The 15479-nt window shown below is 46.2% G+C and overlaps 1 long non-coding RNA gene across 3 annotated transcripts; it reads left to right on the top strand.

The window, feature by feature from the left end:
• Positions 1-5848: 5848 nt before the first annotated feature.
• LOC114484309 (uncharacterized) lies at positions 5849-15277 on the top strand. 3 transcript variants are annotated; one of them, XR_003677027.2, is made up of 6 exons: positions 5849-5914; positions 7783-7877; positions 8554-8660; positions 9721-9775; positions 14372-14467; positions 15130-15271. It is a non-coding gene; the product is annotated as an uncharacterized lncRNA (long non-coding RNA). The 3 variants fall into 3 exon arrangements; XR_003677026.2 differs by lacking the exon at positions 8554-8660 and adding an exon at positions 6277-6423 and having other exon boundaries at positions 5861-5914; positions 15130-15277; XR_003677025.2 differs by lacking the exon at positions 8554-8660 and having other exon boundaries at positions 15130-15263.
• Positions 15278-15479: the final 202 nt, after the last annotated feature.

Genomic DNA, 15479 nt, shown 5'->3' with positions numbered 1-15479 from the left:
AGCCATGGCTGCTGAGCCTGCGCGTCCGGAGCCTGTGCTCCGCAACGGGAAAGGCCACAACAGTGAGAGGCCCGCGTACTGCAAAAAAAAAAAAAAAAAAAAAAAAAAGCAGTTGCCAGACATTCATATTGGTTTGCAACAGTTCTCCTGGGTGCAACACAAAGGGCTGACCACCTTTGTCTGCTCACATATGGATTTCATTACCAGAGAGGAACACTGAGCTTGGTAGATTCAGTTTTTATAGCAAGTGGAAGCTAAGTTTGCCCTTTGTCATGGGGGAGATAATACTTTTTCCCTCAAGGTTGCAAGCTGAAAACACAATCCTGAGAAATAGCCCAGGTAAAGAGCAGTCAGGGCCTTGCACTCTTGATATACCCAACAAGAACTTGCAGGGGTACTCAGGGTCCATGGTAGATTGCCTCACCTAACACACACTATCTCTTTATGTGTGTATGTTTGAAATTATTCATAATAGAAAGTAAATTTTAAAAAGAAATGTACATCTGACTTGAATATATTTGAAAAGGTATGCACAGCTGCCAGCACAGGTGTGTTAACAGCTACCATTATAACCACATTTCTTTCTCAGAAGCCCTACATATTCCAAATACTTCATTTCTGCTTTTTATTATCATGAAAGGAATGCATACTTTTGGCTCCCCAAAAGCAAACCACATAGAAGAGTATTAACTGAAAACTGAGAGACTCTGACCTAGCTGTACAGTGAAGAATTCTGATATATCCTTTCAGAAATGTCCTGTGCTTACATAAGCATATGTAGAAACATGTTTTTTTAAAAAAAATGCCACTTGGTGGAATGTAAAGAAATGTACAAATCAACTTATTTGCAAAACGGAAACAGAGTCACAGATGTAGAGAGCAGACTTACAGTTGCCAAGGGGGAAAGTGGCAGGGAGGGATGAACTGGGATATTGACATATAAAAACTACTATATAATATAAAATAGATAACTAATAAGAACCTACTGTATAGCACAGGGAACTCAACACTGTGTAATGACCTATAATGGGAAAAGAATCTAAAAAAGAGTAGATATGTGTATGTGTATAGCTGATTCACTGTGCTGCACAGCAGAAACTGACACAGCATTGTAAATCAACTATACTCCAATAAAAATTGATAAAAAGATAAAAATAAAAAATGCACTTGAGGACTTCCCTGGTGGTGCAGTGTTGAGAATCCACCTGCCAATGCAGGAGACACGGGTTCGAGCCCTGGTCTGGGAAGATCCCACGTGCTGCGGAGCAACTAAGTCCATGCGCCACAACTACTGAGCCTACGATCTAGAGCCCGCGCACCTAGAGCCCATGCTCTGCTACAAGAGAAGCCACTGCGATGAGAAGCCCGAGCACTGCATCGAAGAGTAGCCCTCACTCGCCACAACTAGAGAAAGCCCAAACACAGCAACAAGGACCCAATGCAGCCAAAAAAAAAAAAAATGTACCTGGAATCATAAATGTACTGGTTATAGCAGTTGTTTTTACTCGACATTTCCTGTATATTTTCCATGTCTGTACACTAGATCTAACTCATCCTTTTAAACTGCTGCTTCCTCCTTCATTTAATTAATGTTATTATGGACTGAATTGTGTCCATATGTTGAAATTTATATGTTGAATACCTAACCTTCAATGTGACTGTGTTTGGAGATGGGGCCTTTAGGGAGGTAACTGAGGTAAATGAGGTCCTATGATTTGGGCCCTAATATGACAGGACTGGTGTCCTTATATGAGGAAGCAACACCGGAGACCTCTCTCTCTCCAAGCAACCACAGAAGAAAAGCCATGTGAGGACACTGTCTACAGGTTGTGAGTAGAGGTCTCACCAGAAACCAACTCTGATGGCACATTGATCTTGGACCCATAGCCTCCAGAACTATGAGAAAATAAATGTCTGTTGTTTAAGTCACCCAGTCTTTGGTACTTTGCTCTGACAGCCCACACAGACTAATACAGATGTTTTTTTTTTTTTTTTGGCCGTGCCACACAGCATGTGGGATCTTAGTTGCCCAACCAGGGATTGAACCTGCGCCCCCTGCATTGGAAGTGCGGAGTCTTAACCACTGGACCGCCAGGGAAGTCCCAGATATATTCTATTTCATTCAATTAGTCTCCTAATAAGAGATGCGTAGGGTTTTTTTTTAACATTAAATATAAGGCACCAATTATTTTCTCACACATTCATGATGATGGTTAGATACACTCTTAGAACTGAAATGGGTCAAAGGGCATGCACATCTTAAATCTGATACTGCCAAACCACCCTTTAAAAAAGTACTACCAATTTCTGTCCCCCCAATAGGAGTGCTTGTTTCCCTAAACTGGAACCAGCCTCCCAGGTGAAAGTGCTCACTCATTCAACAACACTTATTCAGTACTTATTTCTGAATAGGACCAGGCACTGTGCAATGTGCTTAGGATACAGTGGTGAACAAAGGATTAAGTTCTTGCTCTCAAGGATCTGTATTCTAGGGAGAAACAGCTGGTAAGTAAGAATACACACATAAATCCACGAGGCGGTCTGGGAAGCTGTCTCTGAGATAACATCTGAGCAGAGACCCAGATGGAGACAGAAAACAAATCTTACCAATACTTGAAGAAAGAATGCTGTGTTTCATGGTTTCAATCGTCTTTTAAAAATAAGCAAAGCTGGGGGACTTCCCTGGCGGTTCAGTGGTTGAGACTCTGTGCTTCCAATGCAGAAGCGTGTTCTATCCCTGTTCAGGGAACTATGATCCCACACGCCACGCAGAGTGGCCAAAAAACCCAAAAAACCGCAAAGTTGGGAGTTCCCTGGTGGGCTAGTGGTTAGGATTTTGCGCTTTCACTGGCATGGCCCGGGTTCAGTCCACGGTCGGGAAACTGAGATCCTGCAAGCCTGAGAGGTGCGTCCAGAAAGAAAAAAAAAAGCAAAGTTGCAATTCTATTCCTCCGTATACACCAAAAGAATTGAAAACAAACAGGTATTCAAATACTTGTACACCAATGTTCACAGCAGCACTATTCTCAATAGGGCTACCACACAGAAGAATAAACTGCTAATAGAAGCTCAAAGTAGCACCTTGAAGAATGAGTAGGAAACATCAGAGGACGTGGAGAAGTTTCTAGACAGAGATGTTAGCAAAGAATGAAATCTAGGGACTGGACAGGGATGAGAAAAATAAGGTAGTGTTAAAGTAATGACTAGGAAATAAGAGATGAAATATATGGGAGGGAAGGGAAGACATAGACACTAACTGGCACTCACTTTGATATAAAATGGATCATTCTATCAGCCTCACCAGATACAGCCATTCATTAAGAAGAGTCCAAGATTCAAGAATAGGAAAAGACCTTCAGGGACAAAACTAAAAACATAAAACGTGCAAGAAGGAAAAGAGTTTAGAATGTTCTACTTGTGCCTCTTGCAGTGCCGCCTCTAGCTTTTTTTTTTTTTTTTTTTTTTTTTCGGTACGCGGGCCTCTCACTGCTGTGGCCTCTCCCATTGCGGAGCACAGGCTCCGGACGCACAGGCTCACGAGCCCAGCCGCTCCGCTGCATGTGGGATTTTCCCGGACCGGGGCACCAACCCGCGTCCCCTGCATCGGCAGGCGGACTCTCAACCACTGCGCCACCAGGGAAGCCCTCTGGCTTTTGATTTAAGACTTATTTGCATGCTTTTCTCATCCTCTCTTGCAGATTACAATTTCCTTTGGAGCAGAGACCACGTCTCTATCACTTAACATTCACAACAGCACTTCAAACACAATCTGAATGAGGCTGAATCTATCACCTCCTACTTAATCATATTTTTTTTTTTTTTTTTTTTTTTCGGTACGCGGGCCTCTCACTGCTGTGGCCTCTCCCATTGCGGAGCACAGGCTCCGGACGCACAGGCTCACGAGCCCAGCCGCTCCGCTGCATGTGGGATTTTCCCGGACCGGGGCACCAACCCGCGTCCCCTGCATCGGCAGGCGGACTCTCAACCACTGCGCCACCAGGGAAGCCCTCTGGCTTTTGATTTAAGACTTATTTGCATGCTTTTCTCATCCTCTCTTGCAGATTACAATTTCCTTTGGAGCAGAGACCACGTCTCTATCACTTAACATTCACAACAGCACTTCAAACACAATCTGAATGAGGCTGAATCTATCACCTCCTACTTAATCATATTAACAGTGCATAATCCCTCCAGTCACTCGGGTACAAAGTCAGGTCTCCACACACCTGTGGCCAGGGACCAGCCTAGAGCTCTACAATCACCCTCTCCTTATCTCTCTTGTCTTTTTCACCGCTGAGCACAGTTCAACCCCTCATTACACTCATCTAATTAGTATCCTAGCTAATATTTTCCCAGCCAACTCTACCCTCACACTTCCAGAATAACGTTCCTAAAATACAGTATTTCACTCTCCTACTTAGAACCATAAAAATGTCTTACAAAAAATAATTGATTAAAAATAAAGTCAAAATCCTAGCGTAGCATTCCTGACTCTGCTTTTTCTGCTCTATCTCCCCTAAAGAACATTCACATACCCAGCCCTCTCTTCACACTGAACTATTGAATAGTCTTAGGATTTGCCCTTTGTTCCACCTGGATGCCTTTGCTCACATGGTTCTCTCTGACCCTGGAATACTTTATACTTCCTCCCCAGCATTTATAACTTTCTTTTTGCTTTACGCAGGTTTTCATCTTCTCTACTAGGCCCTAAGCCCCTTGGGGGCAGGGTCTTTGCATCCTCCACACCTGTCTATCAACTACTATATATCAGTATCCGTGCAGGGATCATCCCCACACGTCATAGCACCACGCCCTGCTCAAAATAGAGAATAATTATTTAAATGAATGATGGTCCATGCTCACCTCCCTCACCCTTCTGTCCAACGCAGATAGAAAGTAAATAACAAATACTTGTTGAATTTAATTGTTTGGACAAAAATGAAGGGATATGGCCACATCTTAAAAGCATATTCTAGGTCTTTCCAGCTGTAAAATCCTGACCCAGCTTCCGAGGTATCCCCCACCGAGATCTCTCCTTTTGAAGTTGGATTCCACTGAACGCACACATGAGCCTCACCTGGAGGACTGCTGCATATAACGGGGATAAGGCCCTTTCTCACTTCTGAGACGTGAGGGCGGAGGGGGAGGGGGCGGGAGCTTCAGACCAGCCCAGCAGCACTCCGAGCTGCAAGTGCCACCTTGTCCTTTCCCTAGCGTTGTACCGTTTACAACGCGCCATCACGTAGATTTCATCCTCGTAACAATCTCGTGAGGCAGAAATTCTCATCTCCCTAAAGAAACAAAATCAGAGGGGAGATGGAGAAGAGAAGAGGCGTGGCAACGAGCCGCTGCGAGGAAGGCGGGTGGAAGCCCGGAGCGCGAGCTGGATTTCGTTCCTGGCTCAGTTCTGATCCGGCCTGCTCACTCGCAGCTGGAGGAGCGGGTCAGGCGCGCAGAGGACCCGAAGGCCCTGCCGCTCTCACACTCCGGATGCTAATCCTCTGCGAGAGCACAGCCGCTCAGCCTCGCTCCCTCGGCACCCCCAGGACCCCCCGCGCGCCCGCCCCCTTCGCGACCCTGCCGGAAGTCCCGCCTCGCCCGCCTCGGCCGTCCCCCATTGGGCCCCGCGCCGGGGTCTCGCCGCCGGTTGGCTGCTCGGCGGCGTGAGCCCTGGGCGGCCACTGCGGGCCCCAGGCGAGGGACCACATGGAGACCCGCGGAGACGCGGGGTCCAGCGCGGGAGGCGGGGCTGGGGGCGCGGGGCGGGGAGCGCCGCCGGCCGGCGGGACTTCCGCCACGGGACCCGGAAGGGGCCGCGCCGCCGCTGGTGGGAGTTGTAGTCCGGCCGTGGTTGGGGGGGGGCCCGCGGCTCATGCGCGGTGCACCGAGGCTTGTTTCACATCTGTAACAACAGGTGAATTGGGCTTTTGATTCTCCCTTTTCGTGCCCCATTGAGGAGCTTCCCGCGGCCGGGGGTGGTCAGCGCGAGGAGGGGTCCGAGTCCGACCGCCGGCTTGGCGGAGAGTGGGGCGGAGAAGCGGGCGGGCCGTAGGAGCAGGCCGGGCATCCGAGGCCTGCCCGGGAAGCCGGCCGGGCCGAGCCGTGAGCAACCAGGCCTCGGCCTGCCGTTGCCATGGAGCCGGGGCGGGGGCGGGGGCCAGACCGGTCCGCCAGGGCGGGCCTCGTAGCCAGGGGCACCGCGGGGGCCGCGGGAGAGGCCGCTTCATTGGCGCAACGACGCCTCCGCTTCAGGGGATGCTCTGTTTCCCGAGGCAGGGCCTGCAGGAAGCCCCCGGAGTGCCCTGGGACCTTTGTCTGCCCCCGTGCCGCCTGAACCGTTCGTCCACAAAAAGGCTTGGTGTATTCTGGCCCCCCTGGTTTGCCCCCTTTTGCACCGACCTTGTCACTGGGGGAGGCCAAGGGGTGAGGTGTTCTTTGTTTGCTGGTGGTGACTTGCCCCGTTTCGCAGGGGAAGACCTAATGCATGTTGGGTCCTTTGTTTGCAGTGAACTGGAGTCCCAGGGGTCCTCAGAGCCCCTGAGCCAGGAGTATGGCGGTAGCATGCTGTCTAATTAGTCCTCGTGTAGCAACACTGGTCACCTTAATTGTGATTTTGCAAGGCAGAGGTTGTCCACTTTGCAACCCCCATCCACAGGGGCTTGTCATACGCTGTAGCAAGTGGACTGCAGATGGCCACTTGCAGATTCTCAGCCTGTTTTTGGTTGCAACTTACTGGCCAGAGCGAAATGAGACTCTGATGGTTTCCCTTGCAGTTTCTTTAAAGGCGGTAATCCCGCCGTCATTGTGGGTCTTGACTACATTTTATAATTTACACTTAAATCTTGGAGTCTTGGAGTTTCCAGGAGGGAGAATTTTTTTTCCTGATGTAGTATTTGGGATTTATATAGTGGTCTTTATTTATGTAGCTGTTTTAGGTGCGGGAAGTACATCCTTTGCTGCATTTTCTTCCTATGTAGGTTGTCGCTTTACTCAAAAGATACTTACTCTCAAAGTGTTTTAATTTATGGAATCGTGGTCCAGAGTTTATCAAAGTTCTTTCCTCTTTTAACCTTTGAAGACGTCAGTATAAAATATTCTTTCAAAGAATGAATAGGCAACAGCATGATATCATGGAAACAGCATGATATCATGGAAATAAGTGCTATAGTATAAGCATGGACAACTTGGGAGCTCAGTACCTTAACTGCAGGTTTGCATTCTGCCCTGAGGCAGTTATAGCATCTTGGGCAAGTTGTGTAAACTAATATGGGAAAATCTGCCTCAATTTCCTTCTCTGGGAAGGATATTTCCTACCTCACTGGGTAGTTGCATAGGTTAAGTAAGATAAAGTCTGTGGAAGTACTTTGTAAACTATAAAAATGGTACTTAGCGTTTAATTTTGTTATTTTCCCAATCTGGAAGAGCTTCTTTATCTACCTTAGATCGATTCATATTATAGTCAGATGGGAGTAGAACTCAAAACTGAAGTAAGTTTTGCTCTGGGCTTGGAGAAAATGCTTTCGGGACTACACATCCCTCTTGACCATGACATATCTTTCTTGGTATCTTACAGGTGCGGATGTAGGGCAGCTCACAATTTGAAGGGTATAGAGTGGGTCATGGCAGGTCCTGAAGTGAGGCCAAAGTGTACTGTGTGTGTTTCATGCCACTAACATAACTTGTCCTTGTTGTCAGAGTTAGTAGATGAATTTCAGTGGTCCGGAGCAACTTTCTTTCCCTGCGGGGGCCATCACTTTAGTGACCCGGCATTGTACTTCCCAGGAGGAGGCCCAGCCTCGTGATGAGGAATAGCAAAGAGAGAATTCAGCTCCAGTTCAAAAGCCCACAAAATCTGAGACTGTCACTGCTCTTGTAAGGTAAGTTGATTTAGCCATGCACAGAAAGCAGTGGTGGGTCTCATGTCCAGCCACACTGTAAAGCAAAAGGCATGTATTGAATCCATTTGTGACTGTCTTGGAAGAAGGGCATCATTTTAAGTTATACCCTCTCTCTGTCCTTGAATCATCTCATAGTGATTCTGTCTGGAGTTAGGTTTCATTATGCAAGAAGTCTTGACATAATATTATTTAACTTATCTCTAGATTATTTTAGAGAAACTCTAAACCATAAAGGTTTCTAACATAATACTGTATAACCAGGAAGGCGGTTTTCTTTTAGATCTCTATGAAATTTTCTAGAGCTCTGTAAAATATCTCTAAAAGATCCTATCTTGAATCTCATAGTATATTTTTTAAGACTGATACATGAAAAGATAGTGTAATATGAGCCTTGGTTGGAGTGGAGAGGATCAGGGGCTTTTTAAAAAAGCAAAACCAAGAGTCTGTTTACGAGCAAATGAACTTAAAACTTCTTAGCAAGAAAGTATTGTTTCTTAAATAATAATCGCTTAGATGTTTTAGATTTTATAATATTGAGAGTTTCTTTAAAATTAGAATCTCAAATTACACCCCTTTTCTTTTAATTTGGATAGAAGGAGTCTATAGAATGTAACTTATTAAAGTAAATTGTATTATTGTTGATATTGTATTGAAGTTTTCTCTCTGAGCTACCATATCCTATCGGCTGAAATTTCCGGCATCCCTGGGGGAGAGGAGGCCATCAGGGCAGACCTGCTATGGACCTGAAAGATTCGTCCCCAGGTCAGCCCTCCACCCCCACCTCCCCATGATTTGATAATGAGAGGGAATAGCAGTCAGGAACAGGAGTGTAGGCCCCATTAGACTCCTAGTAATGTTGGACATCATCATGATTTGCTAAAATGTTGTGTAGATGTTTTTAAACTAATGCCACATAGGATTACTGCACCAACCCAAGAGTACTACAGTATTAGAAACATCTGTAGGGACTTCCCTGGTGGTCCAGTGGTTAAGACTCCGTGCTTTCACTGCAGGGAGCATGGGTACAATCCTTGGTCGGGCAACTAAGATCCTGCATGCTGCATGGGGCAGCCAAAACAAAACAAACAAACGAACAAAAAAATCTGTAAGTGTGAGCTGGAGTGTTTTTTAAAACAAAATTGTTAAACCAGAGGTGTTACTTATTTGTGTGTGTGTGTGTGTGTGTGTGTGTGTGTGTGTGTTTAAGTCTCGAGGTATATTCCTCAGTTAAACGTACTAATGAGCAAAATGCAGCAAAATTTTTGGCCAACAGTTGAACCTTAACTTAATATTTGTTATTTCATAGAGACTCCGCCATGAAAAGCTTTTTATTTTGAATCACTCTACAGTTACTCTTTGATACTGTGAGTCAAGTCCCATTCCTAGGGGATTGACTAGGTTTTATGAAAGCCCAGTACACCAGTTTGTCCATAAGGCAATCATCAGTCCCATTTCCTGACGCCACATGAAAAAAGGGGTCCATGTAGGATTTCATTTCTTCCTACACGTCCCAGGATAACTGCAAGTATTGTGATGAGGTGGAAATATATGTCTCTCACGATGAAATGCATCCCTTTCTGTTTAGCAGGGATCAGGGAGTTTAGGACAGAGAAAAGAAAGCTCTCAATTAGAAACAAAGACATGTAATTACTTTGTAGTGGAGATGGCCCTTCCATCCTTAAGACTGGGAGCAGTTGGGGCTCATTAGTGAAGAACTTTATTTTTCTTGTCTTCTGGACAGTGCTCTCTGTGTTATTGAAATCTTCTCTGTGGGTTCCTGGACCATGAATGTTAACCATTGCCTCTCGGCCCTCCTTCTTAGGATTCCAGCTTTCCCTCCTGGCCAGAAATGTTCAGCCTGGACTCATTCAGAAAAGGTAAGATTATAATTGTGCTTGTGGCCTCACGCCCTTCCTCCCTGTGACAGGCAGCTATGAAGGCTGTGAAAGTCCCTCACCAGTGTGTAGTCTTTGGACCCCCCTCTCTGGGTAACTTTCCAAAGTCCTTTCTCAGCCTTCCTCTTGCATGGTGTTTATAACCCTTGCCACCCCTTGTCTAGGCCTTTGTGTACATTTGCCACCCCTCTCCCTGAATACCCTCTCCTGCATATTCGTTGCTTATTGAAATCCTACTATTTTTCTAGGCCAGTGTTTTACACCATTTCCTCTGTGAGCCATTCTTGATTCTGTCAACCAAAGACAATTTCTCTTCTCTCTGATATCCTCAGCACCACATCTGTACTTTCTTGTGCTTAGTCTATTTGAATTACTCATTGCATCACTAGATTAGAAGCTCCCCGCAGCCGGGGCCTGTTGTGCTCTTTTATCATCCATGGTACCTGGCATAGCATTTTGCACACGATAGACCTCAGTAAAAGCTGGTGGAAATGGACTGAGTCATTGTTTTATATTAGTGGTTAGAGAAACTGTGGCAAGTCTTGAAATCAGTACCCTCCAGCAGCTGAGGTGAGAGGATTGCATAAGCAGTAGCAGAATTGAGCCATGGCAGGGCGAGAGGGTAGCATTCAAGGGCTGCTTACAGGAAGAGATATAGGTGGTGAAGACTTGAAGGGGCCAGATCCCAAGGGCATTGTATATCTTAGATAGGAGCAGGACTTTTCTTCTTTAAGGAAATAAAGAGTAAGAGGCCTGTGTCACCTGTATTGAAGCTGACTGTGAGCCTCCTAAGCTGGGCACATTTTACAAATAAATGAGAACCATAACAGGCCATCCATAACTGCTGATGAAAAAGATCCTCCCAGTTGTGTCTCCTCTCCAACTTGTGTTCGTAGAGGCCTAGAAAACCTTGGCCAGATGGTGCCCTATGTAACCCACAGAATGGGGCCAGAAGGAGGCTGGATGTTCCAGGTCTCAGATCAGCCTCTTCCTGTCTCCTTGTTTATCTTCAGCCACTCGATCTGTTTACATATTGCATGAAAAAATTAACCTGTCATCCTCGTTGTGTTGGTTAACTGTGTCTGAAAAGGGAAACATTGAACTCGAGTTTAGTGTGGATAGCACATTTTGAGCTGAAAATTAAGTACATTAAATTGCTTTCTGTTTATCTCCTCATCAGTGGGCTTTGTTGTCCACCCAGTTGTAAAAGGATGAAGACAGGTTCTCTCCTGGTGGGAGCGTCTGAATTAACAGTACTGATTTCGTAAAGAGATAGAGAGCCCAATAAAATCACAGTCCTCCTCCTCCCTGTGATAGGGAAATGGTATCAGATGAGAGAGTTTTCGGGGCAAAATTCCTTTATAGCATTTGTGATTTTGCTTTCTAGGCTGGAAATTGATTTGTTCAAGAGGTTTTCCTCCGGGGGTGGCACTGTCAGCACTCAGCTTCGTGGGAGGCAGCAGGACCTCCCTGAGCCAAAGATGCAGACCCAGATGCCTGGTTCACATCTCACTTCTGCCTCTCGCTGGCCAAGGAGGCTTGGGTGGTGACCGAGCCTCGCTGTGCCTCCTTCCTTACTATTTAAGTGGGCATAGGGCTGTTCCGAGGATCAGATGAGTTACTATGTGTAAGAGCTTAGAACAGGGCCTGACACCTGGTAAATTCACAAATCCATGGTATTAAGTAGCTTCAGGACATAATAATCGGACAGAGTCTGATTTGGGACCTCGCTTTCCACACAGGTAAATGTTTTGTGTTTCTACCAAGAACTGTTTTATGCTTGAAGGTCTCCGGGAAAACCATTAATCAGAAAGAGTTGCTGATTTGAATATTTTCCTTCAGGCAAACCTGTCTTTTCATGGCCGTAAGGCTGAATGCCTTCTCCTGTCTTATGAATGCTGGTCTCATTTGTGGTTTGCATCGTGACCTTGGCAATTGGTCATGGGTGGCCTTGTGACACTTTATTGTTGTATAGGACTTCTTTATCTCTTATGGAGTTTTTATGTATTTCTTTGTTCCTCATGGTGAAATTATGAGCTCCGTAGGGCATTGTGAATCTTGAGAGAAAATTTAACATGGTATAAAGCTTGATTCAAACTGGCTAGTGTTCGAATCTGGTCCCCACTCAACACTAACAAGGTGTTAACTTATCTGTTTCCCAGCCCCTATCTTCAGGGGTATAGTGAGGTTTAGAGATGATATAGGAAAAGCACTTGGCTGTAGTCTGTCCCCAGCCCTTAGCCATGGGTTGGCAGGCCTTTAATAAATGAGAGTAGGTTGATCTATTTGGGGTACAGCTCTGTAGCCCATGTTTTTCTGGAGAGTGACCGCCTGGCCTCAACATGCAGTGTGCTGTATGGCTGCAAAATTGAGCACCTGCTGGGTATAAGCCACTAGGGTGGAGATAGTTGTGTTTCAGAGATGCTTTCTGGCACTCAGGGCTTTACAATCTTAATGGAATGGGCCATTTGATGGTTCTGAAGGTAATGGCCCTAGCAATTCCCTGCAGCATTGTGGACAGTGGCCTACTGGGTCTTGGGGCTACCATCTTTCCTATTATGTAGTTAACCAGAGCTGCCAACGCCTCCCAATTAGAACACTTGTGTGCCTGGTAAGTAACCTGTTATTGCCTTAGCCAGCATCTTAACACAGGTTTCTTGTCTCTCAGCTGTAATGCCATCAGAATCAGGCCACAAAGAGCGAGCTGAGTCTTTTACAGTCAGCACAAAACTTTGAAAAATACTGTATCAACCACAAGAATGTGCAATTTTCCTCCAGCTCCAGTGGTCAGAAGCGGGCTCAGTGATGTTGTGGAATTGTAACAACCTTCCCCCAGTTACTGAAAATGCTTAATGAAATAAAATAATCATCAAATCATTTATTCTCTTTTTTTTCAAGCCAGCATCCTTGGATATGAATGAAGACCTTCCTCAAACAGGAAAGGAGAAGTTGAGCTGGTCATTTACAACCTTAGCTTCAAGGCAGAGCTAGAATTAGTTCCAAGATAACCTTGATCTTAGGCACTTTGTTCCAGAAGTAACAACATTTCTGCTGTAACAGTATATACGTTTTCTGCAAAATCACACACCTGCAATGTTTTAAGAGGGCTTATGGGAAAAATAGAGTTGAGGCTGTACACCTGCAACTTTATGACCAGAAGATGACAAAAACAGTCATTGGTACCTGGGAAGGAGCTTTGGACCACCAAAGCAGGCAGCTCAGTGTGATGCTACAAATGTACATTGAGCCTTCTAATGAGAATGAAGCTGGCAGTTGCTGAGACAGCGCAGGTGGAGGTGGAGCTCTGAGCCAGTGGGGCAACCATTAACGAGTGTGTGCAGCTGGGAATGTGGGGGAAGGGGACCTGAGTGCAAGTACCTGCTCTCCCCTAACATTTTATTATGAAAAAACTTCAGAAATACTGAAATGTTGAAGAAGTTGTATAGTCACCACCCATGTATCTACCACCTCGATTCCCTACAGGCACTTGATTTTAATTTTTAAAAAATACAGCTGAAGGGGCTTCTTCTTTTCCTGCTGAAAATTATCATTCCACTCCTGCGTTTTAGTTCCCTTGCCTTAGAAAAATCAGATTTGAACCAAGGGTTCTTATGTTTATTGATATCATTCCCCCATTTACCAATTGCACATGAGCTAATTTGCATTATAGAAAGGGGCATCATTTTAGCACTACAGGCTGTTGCTCAAGTGTGTAGAGTGTGTATGACTGTTTCTCCCTGCTTCTCTCCTGCCTCATTTTTTATACCAAAACGTGTGGGGCAGAGAGAGCAGAGAGCTCTTGCACCTTTTCCCCCAGACCAGTCATTATCTGATGTTTTCGCTATTTCGGTGCTTTTAAGGACCTTAAACCTTTCTTAGCCATACATTCCCACCTTCCCATGGAACACGGAGTGAGTGTCTTAATTTTAGTTCATGTATATCAAAATTTTGGAACTTCTTAAAAGTGTACTTTATGTACCCACTGATGGGTAGTATTTAGTCTCCAAAGGAATGGAAATATTTGGAATAGTAAATCATTAACTTTTAGAAAGAAAGAGAAGGCTGGTAAGGGTGGATCTGATATTGCCTCTTGGGGAGGACACTAGCAGTCAATTAGTCCCTCTCTCACCAGTTCTTAGAGGGAGAGAATAATTTGAGATCTGGTGGCTTATCTGGGGAACCCATAGCAGATACAGGGGTAGCTTACGTAAGTGGAGGACAGATAAGTGGAAGAACCCTGGTGATGTGCATGGTACCATGAGACTGTAGAGAAGCACGTGGGATGGGCGTTACACTCATGGAGGGTGGCTAAAAGAACAGGGAGAGTTTGAGGGCTTTTTTGAGAGCCAAGAAGGGATCTGTATGAGGCTGTCATGTATCATGTCTGTATAAGACAATGCCTTTTTTCTGTGTGGCATTGGTGGCACTGTTTCTCAGAACCTGTAACTGGCTCCAGATATGGTCCAGCAGCTCTGCTGCCCAGAGCTCCTCACGGGTGCTCTGGGGTGAGTCATTCCAGGGGTTTGTAACTGTGAGGGGTGAGAACATGTCACCCTGATGCCCTTTCTCTTTCCCCAGATCGGGCCCAGCACAGGCAGCGTCAGTGCAAACTTCCCCCACCCCGTCTTCCACCCATGTGTGTCAACCCTGCCCCTGGAGGGACCATTTCTCGAGGTAAGGGAGGAGCCATGCCTCCAGCACCAGGTTGGTCCAGGGACTGTGGGGAGGTGGGTGGCAGCAGGACCCCGGGTGCCAGGGCCATAGGCCTCTGGAAAGTGGGTGAGGAGTAGTGGGGTTAGTAGAGCTCTTGGAGCCCTCAGGGAGACATCATTTGGAAAGGTCTGGGTTATTTCATGATGCTTGGTCTCTTGGCTTAGACCCTACAGTCTCATCGGGCCTCCTGGTGTGACCAGGAATAAAGCCTAGGCTCAGTCTGGGTGTCTGGCACCAGTGTGGAGAATCAGAGGGCTTGGACCTTCTAGGCAGTCTCTGGCTCAGGTGCCTCAGAAAGTTCAGGGTGCTTGTAGCAGGGCCAGAACAGAGAGCCTGACTCGGCTTAGTGCCCTCCATCTTGGAGGCTTTGGGGATGCCCGACAAATCACTTCCCTATCTCCCCCAGCACCTCAAAGCACTTTACTGACATTAGAATCTGTATCTCAGTCCATTTGGCAAGGTAGGCTCTCCTTTTGATTGGGGAGAATGTCGGAGCTCCCCGACAGGTGACAGCTGACCTCAGATCCCACTGGTACCCAGGGATGGGGCCAGTAATAGGACCCAGGGAAGCATCTCTGCCCGTGAGTGTCTCTTCTCTTCCCTCAGACTTAGATCTTTTCCAGGTCTGCTAAGACCAGTGCTCCTGGCGGCCTCTTGTCCTGACAGCTGCTCTTCCCAACTCCATTGGCCACCTGTTCACACCCCTCCCTCAGTTTTTTAGTGGAAGAACACTATTATAGTTCATAGAGTCTTTGCCTTATTTGGAGACAGCATGTCCACTTTAGGCTCTGTCTGTAAAGTGCTTTGAAGGTCAAGAGCTCAGGAAGGGTGTGGGGAACACACAGCACCTCAGTTTCTGCAGCACACACTGCCGTGTTCCCATGTGGTTTCTACATGCACTGCCCTCCTGCCACAGTGGCCCTGACTATAGACAGCAGTATAGAAATAAGTACTTCTGGCCCCTGTGACCATT

The sequence above is a fragment of the Physeter macrocephalus genome, chromosome 18, assembly GCF_002837175.3.
Source record: "Physeter macrocephalus isolate SW-GA chromosome 18, ASM283717v5, whole genome shotgun sequence".
NCBI lineage: Eukaryota > Metazoa > Chordata > Mammalia > Artiodactyla > Physeteridae > Physeter > Physeter macrocephalus.
The sequence above is the reverse complement of the archived record's forward strand: the minus strand, read 5'-3'. Positions and strand labels throughout refer to the sequence as shown.